At 44.3% G+C, this 18,383-nt stretch overlaps 1 non-coding gene across 1 annotated transcript; it reads left to right on the forward strand.

Annotated features, from left to right (window-relative positions):
- The first annotated feature begins 17,630 nt into the window (after nt 1–17,630).
- TRNAS-GCU (transfer RNA serine (anticodon GCU)) lies at nt 17,631–17,712 on the forward strand. Its single transcript has one exon. It is a non-coding gene; the product is annotated as a tRNA-Ser (tRNA).
- Nucleotides 17,713–18,383: the final 671 nt, after the last annotated feature.

The raw sequence follows: 18,383 nt of genomic DNA on the forward strand, positions 1-18,383 counted from the left end.
AAGGAAGTCGAGTCCCATCACATACTTGGCAGCAGCATGCAGTTCTCTGTCATTTTGCATCGTGACAATTCTAAATGAAATCGGCTTGGGACGATCCTTTTTGGAAAAGACATGGATAATTTGTCCATAGGTATGTAATCCATGCATTTGCCTTGCATGAATTGTGGCCTGTTTTACTTTAAAAGTTAGATAGAAGGCAGAATTGACAGATTTAGGGAATGCTAGGGAAATGCCAACATAAATGAGAAGCAGAGAGGACTGAATGTTTAGTATGTATGCCATTAGCATGGGTCATCACGTTGGATGTAAAACAAGACCTGCTGAGCCAATGTCTGATGTACGGCGCTGTTGCATGTGGAAAGAAAATGAAGCCTAAGAATCATCACGACTGTTTTCCAAATGTGGGTTCAGTAAAGGTACTTTTGTTGACGGGGTGGCCGAGTGGTTAAGGCGATGGACTGCTAATCCATTGTGCTCTGCATGCATGGGTTCGAATCCCATCCTCGTCGTATGATTCCTTTTTGGAAAATTCTCTATGCTCAGCGCAAGCAATGCCCCGAGGAAGAAAATTTACCATCACCGTTCAAGAAGGATGCTATTGAAGTCTCTAAACATATTTACAGGCATTATGTAGCGTATCAGTCAGGCAATAGTGAATCGGCACCTCTAATTTATCGTGCCTTATGCCATCCTACATTTTGCAAAACGTTGCAACCATCTACTTGTTAAAACTAAACCAGAGCTGACTCTTTGCCACTCGGGTGGAGTATTCTAGGGATGTGGGACGAGCATCTTTAATGTCATTGGCTAGTGAACATCTCGCTTTTGTAAAAAAAACCTGATTATTGAGCAGAATAAGAGAACAAGGCACTGCTGAGAGTTGAACTCAGGATCTCCTGTTTACTAGACAGGCGCTTTAACCAACTAAGCCACAGCGCCCATGAGCAAAACTGTGGAAAACCAGAAAGATGGCAATGATGATCCAGGAGAAGAATTTTTAAATGTAGGATGATTTTGAGGAGTGGTTCTAAGTTTTGCTATTTGTCACAGAGATGGCAAATTAAGTGTGAACAGATCCTATGCAGCATGTAGTTTCAGGTGGCTACCACTATAGAACAGCAAGGAAGTCGAGTCCCATCACATACTTGGCAGCAGCATGCAGTTCTCTGTCATTTTGCATCGTGACAATTCTAAATGAAATCGGCTTGGGACGATCCTTTTTGGAAAAGACATGGATAATTTGTCCATAGGTATGTAATCCATGCATTTGCCTTGCATGAATTGTGGCCTGTTTTACTTTAAAAGTTAGATAGAAGGCAGAATTGACAGATTTAGGGAATGCTAGGGAAATGCCAACATAAATGAGAAGCAGAGAGGACTGAATGTTTAGTATGTATGCCATTAGCATGGGTCATCACGTTGGATGTAAAACAAGACCTGCTGAGCCAATGTCTGATGTACGGCGCTGTTGCATGTGGAAAGAAAATGAAGCCTAAGAATCATCACGACTGTTTTCCAAATGTGGGTTCAGTAAAGGTACTTTTGTTGACGGGGTGGCCGAGTGGTTAAGGCGATGGACTGCTAATTAGAGATGAGCGAACACGTTCGGCCCCGCCCCTTTTTCGCCCGAACACCGAACTTTGCGAACACTTCAGTGTTCGGGCGAAAAAGTTCGGGGGCCGCCGTGGCAGCGCGGGGGTGTGCGGCGGGGAGTGGGGGGGAGAGGGAGAGAGAGAGAGGGCTCCCCCCTGTTCCCCGCCACTGCCGCCCGCGCCGCCGCGCATCTCCCCGCCCCCCGGCGGCACCCGGACCTTTACGCGCGAACACTGCAGTGTTCGGCAAAGCCGGTGTCCGGGTGCGGATGTGTCCGTAACGGACACGTTCGCTCATCTTTACTGCTAATCCATTGTGCTCTGCATGCATGGGTTCGAATCCCATCCACGTCGTATGATTCCTTTTTGGAAAATTCTCTATGCTCAGCGCAAGCAATGCCCCGAGGAAGAAAATTTACCATCGCCGTTCAAGAAGGATGCTATTGAAGTCTCTAAACATATTTACAGGCATTATGTAGCGTATCAGTCAGGCAATAGTGAATCGGCACCTCTAATTTATCGTGCCTTATGCCATCCTACATTTTGCAAAACGTTGCAACCATCTACTTGTTAAAACTAAACCAGAGCTGACTCTTTGCCACTCGGGTGGAGTATTCTAGGGATGTGGGACGAGCATCTTTAATGTCATTGGCTAGTGAACATCTCCCTTTTGTAAAAAAAACCTGATTATTGAGCAGAATAAGAGAACAAGGCACTGCTGAGAGTTGAACTCAGGATCTCCTGTTTACTAGACAGGCACTTTAACCAACTAAGCCACAGCGCCCATGAGCAAAACTGTGGAAAACCAGAAAGATGGCAAGGATGATCCAGGAGAAGAATTTTTAAATGTAGGATGATTTTGAGGAGTGGTTCTAAGTTTTGCTATTTGTCACAGAGATGGCAAATTAAGTGTGAACAGATCCTATGCAGCATGTAGTTTCAGGTGGCTACCACTATAGAACAGCAAGGAAGTCGAGTCCCATCACATACTTGGCAGCAGCATGCAGTTCTCTGTCATTTTGCATTGTGACAATTCTAAATGAAATCGGCTTGGGACGATCCTTTTTGGAAAAGACATGGATAATTTGTCCATAGGTATGTAATCCATGCATTTGCCTTGCATGAATTGTGGCCTGTTTTACTTTAAAAGTTAGATAGAAGGCAGAATTGACAGATTTAGGGAATGCTAGGGAAATGCCAACATAAATGAGAAGCAGAGAGGACTGAATGTTTAGTATGTATGCCATTAGCATGGGTCATCACGGTGGATGTAAAACAAGACCTGCTGAGCCAATGTCTGATGTACGGCGCTGTTGCATGTGGAAAGAAAATGAAGCCTAAGAATCATCACGACTGTTTTCCAAATGTGGGTTCGGTAAAGGTACTTTTGTTGACGGGGTGGCCGAGTGGTTAAGGCGATGGACTGCTAATCCATTGTGCTCTGCATGCATGGGTTCGAATCCCATCCTTGTCGTATGATTCCTTTTTGGAAAATTCTCTATGCTCAGCGCAAGCAATGCCCCGAGGAAGAAAATTTACCATCACCGTTCAAGAAGGATGCTATTGAAGTCTCTAAACATATTTACAGGCATTATGTAGCGTATCAGTCAGGCAATAGTGAATCGGCACCTCTAATTTATCGTGCCTTATGCCATCCTACATTTTGCAAAACGTTGCAACCATCTACTTGTTAAAACTAAACCAGAGCTGACTCTTTGCCACTCGGGTGGAGTATTCTAGGGATGTGGGACGAGCATCTTTAATGTCATTGGCTAGTGAACATCTCGCTTTTGTAAAAAAAAGCTGATTATTGAGCAGAATAAGAGAACAAGGCACTGCTGAGAGTTGAACTCAGGATCTCCTGTTTACTAGACAGGCGCTTTAACCAACTAAGCCACAGCGCCCATGAGCAAAACTGTGGAAAACCAGAAAGATGGCAAGGATGATCCAGGAGAAGAATTTTTAAATGTAGGATGATTTTGAGGAGTGGTTCTAAGTTTTGCTATTTGTCACAGAGATGGCAAATTAAGTGTGAACAGATCCTATGCAGCATGTAGTTTCAGGTGGCTACCACTATAGAACAGCAAGGAAGTCGAGTCCCATCACATACTTGGCAGCAGCATGCAGTTCTCTGTCATTTTGCATCGTGACAATTCTAAATGAAATCGGCTTGGGACGATCCTTTTTGGAAAAGACATGGATAATTTGTCCATAGGTATGTAATCCATGCATTTGCCTTGCATAAATTGTGGCCTGTTTTATTTTAAAAGTTAGATAGAAGGCAGAATTGACAGATTTAGGGAATGCTAGGGAAATGCCAACATAAATGAGAAGCAGAGAGGACTGAATGTTTAGTATTTATGCCATTAGCATGGGTCATCACGTTGATTGTAAAACAAGACCTGCTGAGCCAATGTCTGATGTACGGCACTGCTGCATGTGGAAAGAAAATGAAGCCTAAGAATCATCACGACTGTTTTCCAAATGTGGGTTCGGTAAAGGTACTTTTGTTGACGGGGTGGCCGAGTAGTTAAGGCGATGGACTGCTAATCCATTGTGCTCTGCATGCATGGGTTCGAATCCCATCCTCGTCGTATGATTCCTTTTTGGAAAATTCTCTATGCTCAGCGCAAGCAATGCCCCGAGGAAGAAAATTTACCATCACCGTTCAAGAAGGATGCTATTGAAGTCTCTAAACATATTTACAGGCATTATGTAGCGTATCAGTCAGGCAATAGTGAATCGGCACCTCTAATTTATCGTGCCTTATGCCATCCTACATTTTGCAAAACGTTGCAACCATCTACTTGTTAAAACTAAACCAGAGCTGACTCTTTGCCACTCGGGTGGAGTATTCTAGGGATGTGGGACGAGCATCTTTAATGTCATTGGCTAGTGAACATCTCCCTTTTCGAAAAAAAAGCTGATTATTGAGCAGAATAAGAGAACAAGGCACTGCTGAGAGTTGAACTAGACTTTAACCAACTAAGCCACAGCGCCCATGAGCAAAACTGTGGAAAACCAGAAAGATGGCAAGGATGATCCAGGAGAAGAATTTTTAAATGTAGGATGATTTTGAGGAGTGGTTCTAAGTTTTGCTATTTGTCACAGAGATGGCAAATTAAGTGTGAACAGATCCTATGCAGCATGTAGTTTCAGGTGGCTACCACTATAGAACAGCAAGGAAGTCGAGTCCCATCACATACTTGGCAGCAGCATGCAGTTCTCTGTCATTTTGCATCGTGACAATTCTAAATGAAATCGGCTTGGGACGATCCTTTTTGGAAAAGACATGGATAATTTGTCCATAGGTATGTAATCCATGCATTTGCCTTGCATGAATTGTGGCCTGTTTTACTTTAAAAGTTAGATAGAAGGCAGAATTGACAGATTTAGGGAATGCTAGGGAAATGCCAACATAAATGAGAAGCAGAGAGGACTGAATGTTTAGTATGTATGCCATTAGCATGGGTCATCACGTTGGATGTAAAACAAGACCTGCTGAGCCAATGTCTGATGTACGGCGCTGTTGCATGTGGAAAGAAAATGAAGCCTAAGAATCATCACGACTGTTTTCCAAATGTGGGTTCAGTAAAGGTACTTTTGTTGACGGGGTGGCCGAGTGGTTAAGGCGATGGACTGCTAATTAGAGATGAGCGAACACGTTCGGCCCCGCCCCTTTTTCGCCCGAACACCGAACTTTGCGAACACTTCAGTGTTCGGGCGAAAAAGTTCGGGGGCCGCCGTGGCAGCGCGGGGGTGTGCGGCGGGGAGTGGGGGGGAGAGGGAGAGAGAGAGAGGGCTCCCCCCTGTTCCCCGCCACTGCCGCCCGCGCCGCCGCGCATCTCCCCGCCCCCCGGCGGCACCCGGACCTTTACGCGCGAACACTGCAGTGTTCGGCAAAGCCGGTGTCCGGGTGCGGATGTGTCCGTAACGGACACGTTCGCTCATCTTTACTGCTAATCCATTGTGCTCTGCATGCATGGGTTCGAATCCCATCCACGTCGTATGATTCCTTTTTGGAAAATTCTCTATGCTCAGCGCAAGCAATGCCCCGAGGAAGAAAATTTACCATCGCCGTTCAAGAAGGATGCTATTGAAGTCTCTAAACATATTTACAGGCATTATGTAGCGTATCAGTCAGGCAATAGTGAATCGGCACCTCTAATTTATCGTGCCTTATGCCATCCTACATTTTGCAAAACGTTGCAACCATCTACTTGTTAAAACTAAACCAGAGCTGACTCTTTGCCACTCGGGTGGAGTATTCTAGGGATGTGGGACGAGCATCTTTAATGTCATTGGCTAGTGAACATCTCCCTTTTGTAAAAAAAACCTGATTATTGAGCAGAATAAGAGAACAAGGCACTGCTGAGAGTTGAACTCAGGATCTCCTGTTTACTAGACAGGCACTTTAACCAACTAAGCCACAGCGCCCATGAGCAAAACTGTGGAAAACCAGAAAGATGGCAAGGATGATCCAGGAGAAGAATTTTTAAATGTAGGATGATTTTGAGGAGTGGTTCTAAGTTTTGCTATTTGTCACAGAGATGGCAAATTAAGTGTGAACAGATCCTATGCAGCATGTAGTTTCAGGTGGCTACCACTATAGAACAGCAAGGAAGTCGAGTCCCATCACATACTTGGCAGCAGCATGCAGTTCTCTGTCATTTTGCATCGTGACAATTCTAAATGAAATCGGCTTGGGACGATCCTTTTTGGAAAAGACATGGATAATTTGTCCATAGGTATGTAATCCATGCATTTGCCTTGCATGAATTGTGGCCTGTTTTACTTTAAAAGTTAGATAGAAGGCAGAATTGACAGATTTAGGGAATGCTAGGGAAATGCCAACATAAATGAGAAGCAGAGAGGACTGAATGTTTAGTATGTATGCCATTAGCATGGGTCATCACGGTGGATGTAAAACAAGACCTGCTGAGCCAATGTCTGATGTACGGCGCTGTTGCATGTGGAAAGAAAATGAAGCCTAAGAATCATCACGACTGTTTTCCAAATGTGGGTTCGGTAAAGGTACTTTTGTTGACGGGGTGGCCGAGTGGTTAAGGCGATGGACTGCTAATCCATTGTGCTCTGCATGCATGGGTTCGAATCCCATCCTTGTCGTATGATTCCTTTTTGGAAAATTCTCTATGCTCAGCGCAAGCAATGCCCCGAGGAAGAAAATTTACCATCACCGTTCAAGAAGGATGCTATTGAAGTCTCTAAACATATTTACAGGCATTATGTAGCGTATCAGTCAGGCAATAGTGAATCGGCACCTCTAATTTATCGTGCCTTATGCCATCCTACATTTTGCAAAACGTTGCAACCATCTACTTGTTAAAACTAAACCAGAGCTGACTCTTTGCCACTCGGGTGGAGTATTCTAGGGATGTGGGACGAGCATCTTTAATGTCATTGGCTAGTGAACATCTCGCTTTTGTAAAAAAAAGCTGATTATTGAGCAGAATAAGAGAACAAGGCACTGCTGAGAGTTGAACTCAGGATCTCCTGTTTACTAGACAGGCGCTTTAACCAACTAAGCCACAGCGCCCATGAGCAAAACTGTGGAAAACCAGAAAGATGGCAAGGATGATCCAGGAGAAGAATTTTTAAATGTAGGATGATTTTGAGGAGTGGTTCTAAGTTTTGCTATTTGTCACAGAGATGGCAAATTAAGTGTGAACAGATCCTATGCAGCATGTAGTTTCAGGTGGCTACCACTATAGAACAGCAAGGAAGTCGAGTCCCATCACATACTTGGCAGCAGCATGCAGTTCTCTGTCATTTTGCATCGTGACAATTCTAAATGAAATCGGCTTGGGACGATCCTTTTTGGAAAAGACATGGATAATTTGTCCATAGGTATGTAATCCATGCATTTGCCTTGCATAAATTGTGGCCTGTTTTATTTTAAAAGTTAGATAGAAGGCAGAATTGACAGATTTAGGGAATGCTAGGGAAATGCCAACATAAATGAGAAGCAGAGAGGACTGAATGTTTAGTATTTATGCCATTAGCATGGGTCATCACGTTGATTGTAAAACAAGACCTGCTGAGCCAATGTCTGATGTACGGCACTGCTGCATGTGGAAAGAAAATGAAGCCTAAGAATCATCACGACTGTTTTCCAAATGTGGGTTCGGTAAAGGTACTTTTGTTGACGGGGTGGCCGAGTAGTTAAGGCGATGGACTGCTAATCCATTGTGCTCTGCATGCATGGGTTCGAATCCCATCCTCGTCGTATGATTCCTTTTTGGAAAATTCTCTATGCTCAGCGCAAGCAATGCCCCGAGGAAGAAAATTTACCATCACCGTTCAAGAAGGATGCTATTGAAGTCTCTAAACATATTTACAGGCATTATGTAGCGTATCAGTCAGGCAATAGTGAATCGGCACCTCTAATTTATCGTGCCTTATGCCATCCTACATTTTGCAAAACGTTGCAACCATCTACTTGTTAAAACTAAACCAGAGCTGACTCTTTGCCACTCGGGTGGAGTATTCTAGGGATGTGGGACGAGCATCTTTAATGTCATTGGCTAGTGAACATCTCCCTTTTCGAAAAAAAAGCTGATTATTGAGCAGAATAAGAGAACAAGGCACTGCTGAGAGTTGAACTAGACTTTAACCAACTAAGCCACAGCGCCCATGAGGAAAAACTGTGGAAAACCAGAAAGATGGCAAGGATGATCCAGGAGAAGAATTTTTAAATGTAGGATGATTTTGAGGAGTGGTTCTAAGTTTTGCTATTTGTCACAGAGATGGCAAATTAAGTGTGAACAGATCCTATGCAGCATGTAGTTTCAGGTGGCTACCACTATAGAACAGCAAGGAAGTCGAGTCCCATCACATACTTGGCAGCAGCATGCAGTTCTCTGTCATTTTGCATCGTGACAATTCTAAATGAAATCGGCTTGGGACGATCCTTTTTGGAAAAGACATGGATAATTTTTCCCTAGGTATGTAATCCATGCATTTGCCTTGCATGAATTGTGGCCTGTTTTACTTTAAAAGTTAGATAGAAGGCAGAATTGACAGATTTAGGGAATGCTAGGGAAATGCCAACATAAATGAGAAGCAGAGAGGACTGAATGTTTAGTATGTATGCCATTAGCATGGGTCATCACGTTGGATGTAAAACAAGACCTGCTGAGCCAATGTCTGATGTACGGCGCTGTTGCATGTGGAAAGAAAATGAAGCCTAAGAATCATCACGACTGTTTTCCAAATGTGGGTTCAGTAAAGGTACTTTTGTTGACGGGGTGGCCGAGTGGTTAAGGCGATGGACTGCTAATTAGAGATGAGCGAACACGTTCGGCCCCGCCCCTTTTTCGCCCGAACACCGAACTTTGCGAACACTTCAGTGTTCGGGCGAAAAAGTTCGGGGGCCGCCGTGGCAGCGCGGGGGTGTGCGGCGGGGAGTGGGGGGGAGAGGGAGAGAGAGAGAGGGCTCCCCCCTGTTCCCCGCCACTGCCGCCCGCGCCGCCGCGCATCTCCCCGCCCCCCGGCGGCACCCGGACCTTTACGCGCGAACACTGCAGTGTTCGGCAAAGCCGGTGTCCGGGTGCGGATGTGTCCGTAACGGACACGTTCGCTCATCTTTACTGCTAATCCATTGTGCTCTGCATGCATGGGTTCGAATCCCATCCACGTCGTATGATTCCTTTTTGGAAAATTCTCTATGCTCAGCGCAAGCAATGCCCCGAGGAAGAAAATTTACCATCGCCGTTCAAGAAGGATGCTATTGAAGTCTCTAAACATATTTACAGGCATTATGTAGCGTATCAGTCAGGCAATAGTGAATCGGCACCTCTAATTTATCGTGCCTTATGCCATCCTACATTTTGCAAAACGTTGCAACCATCTACTTGTTAAAACTAAACCAGAGCTGACTCTTTGCCACTCGGGTGGAGTATTCTAGGGATGTGGGACGAGCATCTTTAATGTCATTGGCTAGTGAACATCTCGCTTTTGTAAAAAAAAGCTGATTATTGAGCAGAATAAGAGAACAAGGCACTGCTGAGAGTTGAACTCAGGATCTCCTGTTTACTAGACAGGCGCTTTAACCAACTAAGCCACAGCGCCCATGAGCAAAACTGTGGAAAACCAGAAATATGGCAAGGATGATCCAGGAGAAGAATTTTTAAATGTAGGATGATTTTGAGGAGTGGTTCTAAGTTTTGCTATTTGTCACAGAGATGGCAAATTAAGTGTGAACAGATCCTATGCAGCATGTAGTTTCAGGTGGCTACCACTATAGAACAGCAAGGAAGTCGAGTCCCATCACATACTTGGCAGCAGCATGCAGTTCTCTGTCATTTTGCATCGTGACAATTCTAAATGAAATCGGCTTGGGACGATCCTTTTTGGAAAAGACATGGATAATTTGTCCATAGGTATGTAATCCATGCATTTGCCTTGCATGAATTGTGGCCTGTTTTACTTTAAAAGTTAGATAGAAGGCAGAATTGACAGATTTAGGGAATGCTAGGGAAATGCCAACATAAATGAGAAGCAGAGAGGACTGAATGTTTAGTATGTATGCCATTAGCATGGGTCATCACGTTGGATGTAAAACAAGACCTGCTGAGCCAATGTCTGATGTACGGCGCTGTTGCATGTGGAAAGAAAATGAAGCCTAAGAATCATCACGACTGTTTTCCAAATGTGGGTTCAGTAAAGGTACTTTTGTTGACGGGGTGGCCGAGTGGTTAAGGCGATGGACTGCTAATTAGAGATGAGCGAACACATTCGGCCCCGCCCCTTTTTCGCCCGAACACCGAACTTTGCGAACACTTCAGTGTTCGGGCGAAAAAGTTCGGGGGCCGCCGTGGCAGCGCGGGGGTGTGCGGCGGGGAGAGGGAGAGAGAGGGCTCCCCCCTGTTCCCCGCTACTGCCGCCCGCGCCGCCGCGCATCTCCCCGCCCCCCGGCGGCACCCGGACCTTTACGCGCGAACACTGCAGTGTTCGGCAAAGCCGGTGTCCGGGTGCGGATGTGTCCGTAACGGACACGTTCGCTCATCTTTACTGCTAATCCATTGTGCTCTGCATGCATGGGTTCGAATCCCATCCACGTCGTATGATTCCTTTTTGGAAAATTCTCTATGCTCAGCGCAAGCAATGCCCCGAGGAAGAAAATTTACCATCGCCGTTCAAGAAGGATGCTATTGAAGTCTCTAAACATATTTACAGGCATTATGTAGCGTATCAGTCAGGCAATAGTGAATCGGCACCTCTAATTTATCGTGACTTATGCCATCCTACATTTTGCAAAACGTTGCAACCATCTACTTGTTAAAACTAAACCAGAGCTGACTCTTTGCCACTCGGGTGGAGTATTCTAGGGATGTGGGACGAGCATCTTTAATGTCATTGGCTAGTGAACATCTCGCTTTTGTAAAAAAAAGCTGATTATTGAGCAGAATAAGAGAACAAGGCACTGCTGAGAGTTGAACTCAGGATCTCCTGTTTACTAGACAGGCGCTTTAACCAACTAAGCCACAGCGCCCATGAGCAAAACTGTGGAAAACCAGAAAGATGGCAAGGATGATCCAGGAGAAGAATTTTTAAATGTAGGATGATTTTGAGGAGTGGTTCTAAGTTTTGCTATTTGTCACAGAGATGGCAAATTAAGTGTGAACAGATCCTATGCAGCATGTAGTTTCAGGTGGCTACCACTATAGAACAGCAAGGAAGTCGAGTCCCATCACATACTTGGCAGCAGCATGCAGTTCTCTGTCATTTTGCATCGTGACAATTCTAAATGAAATCGGCTTGGGACGATCCTTTTTGGAAAAGACATGGATAACTTGTCCATAGGTATGTAATCCATGCATTTGCCTTGCATGAATTGTGGCCTGTTTTACTTTAAAAGTTAGATAGAAGGCAGAATTGACAGATTTAGGGAATGCTAGGGAAATGCCAACATAAATGAGAAGCAGAGAGGACTGAATGTTTAGTATGTATGCCATTAGCATGGGTCATCACGTTGGATGTAAAACAAGACCTGCTGAGCCAATGTCTGATGTACGGCGCTGTTGCATGTGGAAAGAAAATGAAGCCTAAGAATCATCACGACTGTTTTCCAAATGTGGGTTCGGTAAAGGTACTTTTGTTGACGGGGTGGCCGAGTGGTTAAGGCGATGGACTGCTAATCCATTGTGCTCTGCATGCATGGGTTCAAATCCCATCCTTGTCGTATGATTCCTTTTTGGAAAATTCTCTATGCTCAGCGCAAGCAATGCCCCGAGGAAGAAAATTTACCATCACCGTTCAAGAAGGATGCTATTGAAGTCTCTAAACATATTTACAGGCATTATGTAGCGTATCAGTCAGGCAATAGTGAATCGGCACCTCTAATTTATCGTGCCTTATGCCATCCTACATTTTGCAAAACGTTGCAACCATCTACTTGTTAAAACTAAACCAGAGCTGACTCTTTGCCACTCGGGTGGAGTATTCTAGGGATGTGGGACGAGCATCTTTAATGTCATTGGCTAGTGAACATCTCGCTTTTGTAAAAAAAAGCTGATTATTGAGCAGAATAAGAGAACAAGGCACTGCTGAGAGTTGAACTCAGGATCTCCTGTTTACTAGACAGGCGCTTTAACCAACTAAGCCACAGCGCCCATGAGCAAAACTGTGGAAAACCAGAAAGATGGCAAGGATGATCCAGGAGAAGAATTTTTAAATGTAGGATGATTTTGAGGAGTGGTTCTAAGTTTTGCTATTTGTCACAGAGATGGCAAATTAAGTGTGAACAGATCCTATGCAGCATGTAGTTTCAGGTGGCTACCACTATAGAACAGCAAGGAAGTCGAGTCCCATCACATACTTGGCAGCAGCATGCAGTTCTCTGTCATTTTGCATCGTGACAATTCTAAATGAAATCGGCTTGGGACGATCCTTTTTGGAAAAGACATGGATAATTTGTCCATAGGTATGTAATCCATGCATTTGCCTTGCATGAATTGTGGCCTGTTTTACTTTAAAAGTTAGATAGAAGGCAGAATTGACAGATTTAGGGAATGCTAGGGAAATGCCAACATAAATGAGAAGCAGAGAGGACTGAATGTTTAGTATGTATGCCATTAGCATGGGTCATCACGTTGGATGTAAAACAAGAGCTGCTGAGCCAATGTCTGATGTACGGCGCTGTTGCATGTGGAAAGAAAATGAAGCCTAAGAATCATCACGACTGTTTTCCAAATGTGGGTTCAGTAAAGGTACTTTTGTTGACGGGGTGGCCGAGTGGTTAAGGCGATGGACTGCTAATTAGAGATGAGCGAACACGTTCGGCCCCGCCCCTTTTTCGCCCGAACACCGAACTTTGCGAACACTTCAGTGTTCGGGCGAAAAAGTTCGGGGGCCGCCGTGGCAGCGCGGGGGTGTGCGACGGGGAGTGGGGGGGAGAGGGAGAGAGAGAGGGCTCCCCCCTGTTCCCCGCTACTGCCGCCCGCGCCGCCGCGCATCTCCCCGCCCCCCGGCGGCACCCGGACCCTTACGCGCGAACACTGCAGTGTTCGGCAAAGCCGGTGTCCGGGTGCGGATGTGTCCGTAACGGACACGTTCGCTCATCTTTACTGCTAATCCATTGTGCTCTGCATGCATGGGTTCGAATCCCATCCACGTCGTATGATTCCTTTTTGGAAAATTCTCTATGCTCAGCGCAAGCAATGCCCCGAGGAAGAAAATTTACCATCGCCGTTCAAGAAGGATGCTATTGTAGTCTCTAAACATATTTACAGGCATTATGTAGCGTATCAGTCAGGCAATAGTGAATCGGCACCTCTAATTTATCGTGCCTTATGCCATCCTACATTTTGCAAAACGTTGCAACCATCTACTTGTTAAAACTAAACCAGAGCTGACTCTTTGCCACTCGGGTGGAGTATTCTAGGGATGTGGGACGAGCATCTTTAATGTCATTGGCTAGTGAACATCTCCCTTTTGTAAAAAAAAACCTGATTATTGAGCAGAATAAGAGAACAAGGCACTGCTGAGAGTTGAACTCAGGATCTCCTGTTTACTAGACAGGCGCTTTAACCAACTAAGCCACAGCGCCCATGAGCAAAACTGTGGAAAACCAGAAAGATGGCAAGGATGATCCAGGAGAAGAATTTTTAAATGTAGGATGATTTTGAGGAGTGGTTCTAAGTTTTGCTATTTGTCACAGAGATGGCAAATTAAGTGTGAACAGATCCTATGCAGCATGTAGTTTCAGGTGGCTACCACTATAGAACAGCAAGGAAGTCGAGTCCCATCACATACTTGGCAGCAGCATGCAGTTCTCTGTCATTTTGCATCGTGACAATTCTAAATGAAATCGGCTTGGGACGATCCTTTTTGGAAAAGACATGGATAACTTGTCCATAGGTATGTAATCCATGCATTTGCCTTGCATGAATTGTGGCCTGTTTTACTTTAAAAGTTAGATAGAAGGCAGAATTGACAGATTTAGGGAATGCTAGGGAAATGCCAACATAAATGAGAAGCAGAGAGGACTGAATGTTTAGTATGTATGCCATTAGCATGGGTCATCACGTTGGATGTAAAACAAGACCTGCTGAGCCAATGTCTGATGTACGGCGCTGTTGCATGTGGAAAGAAAATGAAGCCTAAGAATCATCACGACTGTTTTCCAAATGTGGGTTCGGTAAAGGTACTTTTGTTGACGGGGTGGCCGAGTGGTTAAGGCGATGGACTGCTAATCCATTGTGCTCTGCATGCATGGGTTCAAATCCCATCCTCGTCGTATGATTCCTTTTTGGAAAATTCTCTATGCTCAGCGCAAGCAATGCCCCGAGGAAGAAAATTTACCATCACCGTTCAAGAAGGATGCTATTGAAGTCTCTAAACATATTTACAGGCATTATGTAGCGTATCAGTCAGGCAATAGTGAATCGGCACCTCTAATTTATCGTGCCTTATGCCATCCTACATTTTGCAAAACGTTGCAACCATCTACTTGTTAAAACTAAACCAGAGCTGACTCTTTGCCACTCGGGTGGAGTATTCTAGGGATGTGGGACGAGCATCTTTAATGTCATTGGCTAGTGAACATCTCACTTTTGTAAAAAAAAGCTGATTATTGAGCAGAATAAGAGAACAAGGCACTGCTGAGAGTTGAACTCAGGATCTCCTGTTTACTAGACAGGCGCTTTAACCAACTAAGCCACAGCGCCCATGAGCAAAACTGTGGAAAACCAGAAAGATGGCAAGGATGATCCAGGAGAAGAATTTTTAAATGTAGGATGATTTTGAGGAGTGGTTCTAAGTTTTGCTATTTGTCACAGAGATGGCAAATTAAGTGTGAACAGATCCTATGCAGCATGTAGTTTCAGGTGGCTACCACTATAGAACAGCAAGGAAGTCGAGTCCCATCACATACTTGGCAGCAGCATGCAGTTCTCTGTCATTTTGCATCGTGACAATTCTAAATGAAATCGGCTTGGGACGATCCTTTTTGGAAAAGACATGGATAACTTGTCCATAGGTATGTAATCCATGCATTTGCCTTGCATGAATTGTGGCCTGTTTTACTTTAAAAGTTAGATAGAAGGCAGAATTGACAGATTTAGGGAATGCTAGGGAAATGCCAACATAAATGAGAAGCAGAGAGGACTGAATGTTTAGTATGTATGCCATTAGCATGGGTCATCACGTTGGATGTAAAACAAGACCTGCTGAGCCAATGTCTGATGTACGGCGCTGTTGCATGTGGAAAGAAAATGAAGCCTAAGAATCATCACGACTGTTTTCCAAATGTGGGTTCGGTAAAGGTACTTTTGTTGATGGGGTGGCCGAGTGGTTAAGGCGATGGACTGCTAATCCATTGTGCTCTGCACGCATGGGTTCAAATCCCATCCTTGTCGTATGATTCCTTTTTGGAAAATTCTCTATGCTCAGCGCAAGCAATGCCCCGAGGAAGAAAATTTACCATCACCGTTCAAGAAGGATGCTATTGAAGTCTCTAAACATATTTACAGGCATTATGTAGCGTATCAGTCAGGCAATAGTGAATCGGCACCTCTAATTTATCGTGCCTTATGCCATCCTACATTTTGCAAAACGTTGCAACCATCTACTTGTTAAAACTAAACCAGAGCTGACTCTTTGCCACTCGGGTGGAGTATTCTAGGGATGTGGGACGAGCATCTTTAATGTCATTGGCTAGTGAACATCTCGCTTTTGTAAAAAAAAGCTGATTATTGAGCAGAATAAGAGAACAAGGCACTGCTGAGAGTTGAACTCAGGATCTCCTGTTTACTAGACAGGCGCTTTAACCAACTAAGCCACAGCGCCCATGAGCAAAACTGTGGAAAACCAGAAAGATGGCAAGGATGATCCAGGAGAAGAATTTTTAAATGTAGGATGATTTTGAGGAGTGGTTCTAAGTTTTGCTATTTGTCACAGAGATGGCAAATTAAGTGTGAACAGATCCTATGCAGCATGTAGTTTCAGGTGGCTACCACTATAGAACAGCAAGGAAGTCGAGTCCCATCACATACTTGGCAGCAGCATGCAGTTCTCTGTCATTTTGCATCGTGACAATTCTAAATGAAATCGGCTTGGGACGATCCTTTTTGGAAAAGACATGGATAATTTGTCCATAGGTATGTAATCCATGCATTTGCCTTGCATGAATTGTGGCCTGTTTTACTTTAAAAGTTAGATAGAAGGCAGAATTGACAGATTTAGGGAATGCTAGGGAAATGCCAACATAAATGAGAAGCAGAGAGGACTGAATGTTTAGTATGTATGCCATTAGCATGGGTCATCACGTTGGATGTAAAACAAGACCTGCTGAGCCAATGTCTGATGTACGGCGCTGTTGCGTGTGGAAAGAAAATGAAGCCTAAGAATCATCACGACTGTTTTCCAAATGTGGGTTCGGTAAAGGTACTTTTGTTGACGGGGTGGCCGAGTGATTAAGGCGATGGACTGCTAATCCATTGTGCTCTGCATGCATGGGTTCGAATCCCATCCTCGTCGTATGATTCCTTTTTGGAAAATTCTCTATGCTCAGCGCAAGCAATGCCCCGAGGAAGAAAATTTACCATCACCGTTCAAGAAGGATGCTATTGAAGTCTCTAAACATATTTACAGGCATTATGTAGCGTATCAGTCAGGCAATAGTGAATCGGCACCTCTAATTTATCGTGCCTTATGCCATCCTACATTTTGCAAAACGTTGCAACCATCTACTTGTTAAAACTAAACCAGAGCTGACTCTTTGCCACTCGGGTGGAGTATTCTAGGGATGTGGGACGAGCATCTTTAATGTCATTGGCTAGTGAACATCTCGCTTTTGTAAAAAAAACCTGATTATTGAGCAGAATAAGAGAACAAGGCACTGCTGAGAGTTGAACTCAGGATCTCCTGTTTACTAGACAGGCGCTTTAACCAACTAAGCCACAGCGCCCATGAGCAAAACTGTGGAAAACCAGAAAGATGGCAAGGATGATCCAGGAGAAGAATTTTTAAATGTAGGATGATTTTGAGGAGTGGTTCTAAGTTTTGCTATTTGTCACAGAGATGGCAAATTAAGTGTGAACAGATCCTATGCAGCATGTAGTTTCAGGTGGCTACCACTATAGAACAGCAAGGAAGTCGAGTCCCATCACATACTTGGCAGCAGCATGCAGTTCTCTGTCATTTTGCATCGTGACAATTCTAAATGAAATCGGCTTGGGACGATCCTTTTTGGAAAAGACATGGATAACTTGTCCATAGGTATGTAATCCATGCATTTGCCTTGCATGAATTGTGGCCTATTTTACTTTAAAAGTTAGATAGAAGACAGAATTGACAGATTTAGGGAATGCTAGGGAAATGCCAACATAAATGAGAAGCAGAGAGGACTGAATGTTTAGTATGTATGCCATTAGCATGGGTCATCACGTTGGATGTAAAACAAGACCTGCTGAGCCAATGTCTGATGTACGGCGCTGTTGCATGTGGAAAGAAAATGAAGCCTAAGAATCATCACGACTGTTTTCCAAATGTGGGTTCAGTAAAGGTACTTTTGTTGACGGGGTGGCCGAGTGGTTAAGGCGATGGACTGCTAATCCATTGTGCTCTGCACGCATGGGTTCGAATCCCATCCTCGTCGTATGATTCCTTTTTGGAAAATTCTCTATGCTCAGCGCAAGCAATGCCCCGAGGAAGAAAATGTACCATCACCGTTCAAGAAGGATGCTATTGAAGTCTCTAAACATATTTACAGGCATTATGTAGCGTATCAGTCAGGCAATAGTGAATCGGCACCTCTAATTTATCGTGCCTTATGCCATCCTACATTTTGCAAAACGTTGCAACCATCTACTTGTTAAAACTAAACCAGAGCTGACTCTTTGCCACTCGGGTGGAGTATTCTAGGGATGTAGGACGAGCATCTTTAATGTCATTGGCTAGTGAACATCTCCCTTTTGGAAATAAAGCTGATTATTGAGCAGAATAAGAGAACAAGGCACTGCTGAGAGTTGAACTCAGGATCTCCTGTTTACTAGACAGGTGCTTTAACCAACTAAGCCACAGCGCCCATGAGCAAAACTGTGGAAAACCATAAAGATGGCAAGGATGATCCAGGAGAAGAATTTTTAAATGTAGGATGATTTTGAGGAGTGGTTCTAAGTTTTGCTATTTGTCACAGAGATGGCAAATTAAGTGTGAACAGATCCTATGCAGCATGTAGTTTCAGGTGGCTACCACTATAGAACAGCAAGGAAGTCGAGTCCCATCACATACTTGGCAGCAGCATGCAGTTCTCTGTCATTTTGCATC

Source organism: Eleutherodactylus coqui, chromosome 11, assembly GCF_035609145.1.
Source record: "Eleutherodactylus coqui strain aEleCoq1 chromosome 11, aEleCoq1.hap1, whole genome shotgun sequence".
NCBI lineage: Eukaryota > Metazoa > Chordata > Amphibia > Anura > Eleutherodactylidae > Eleutherodactylus > Eleutherodactylus coqui.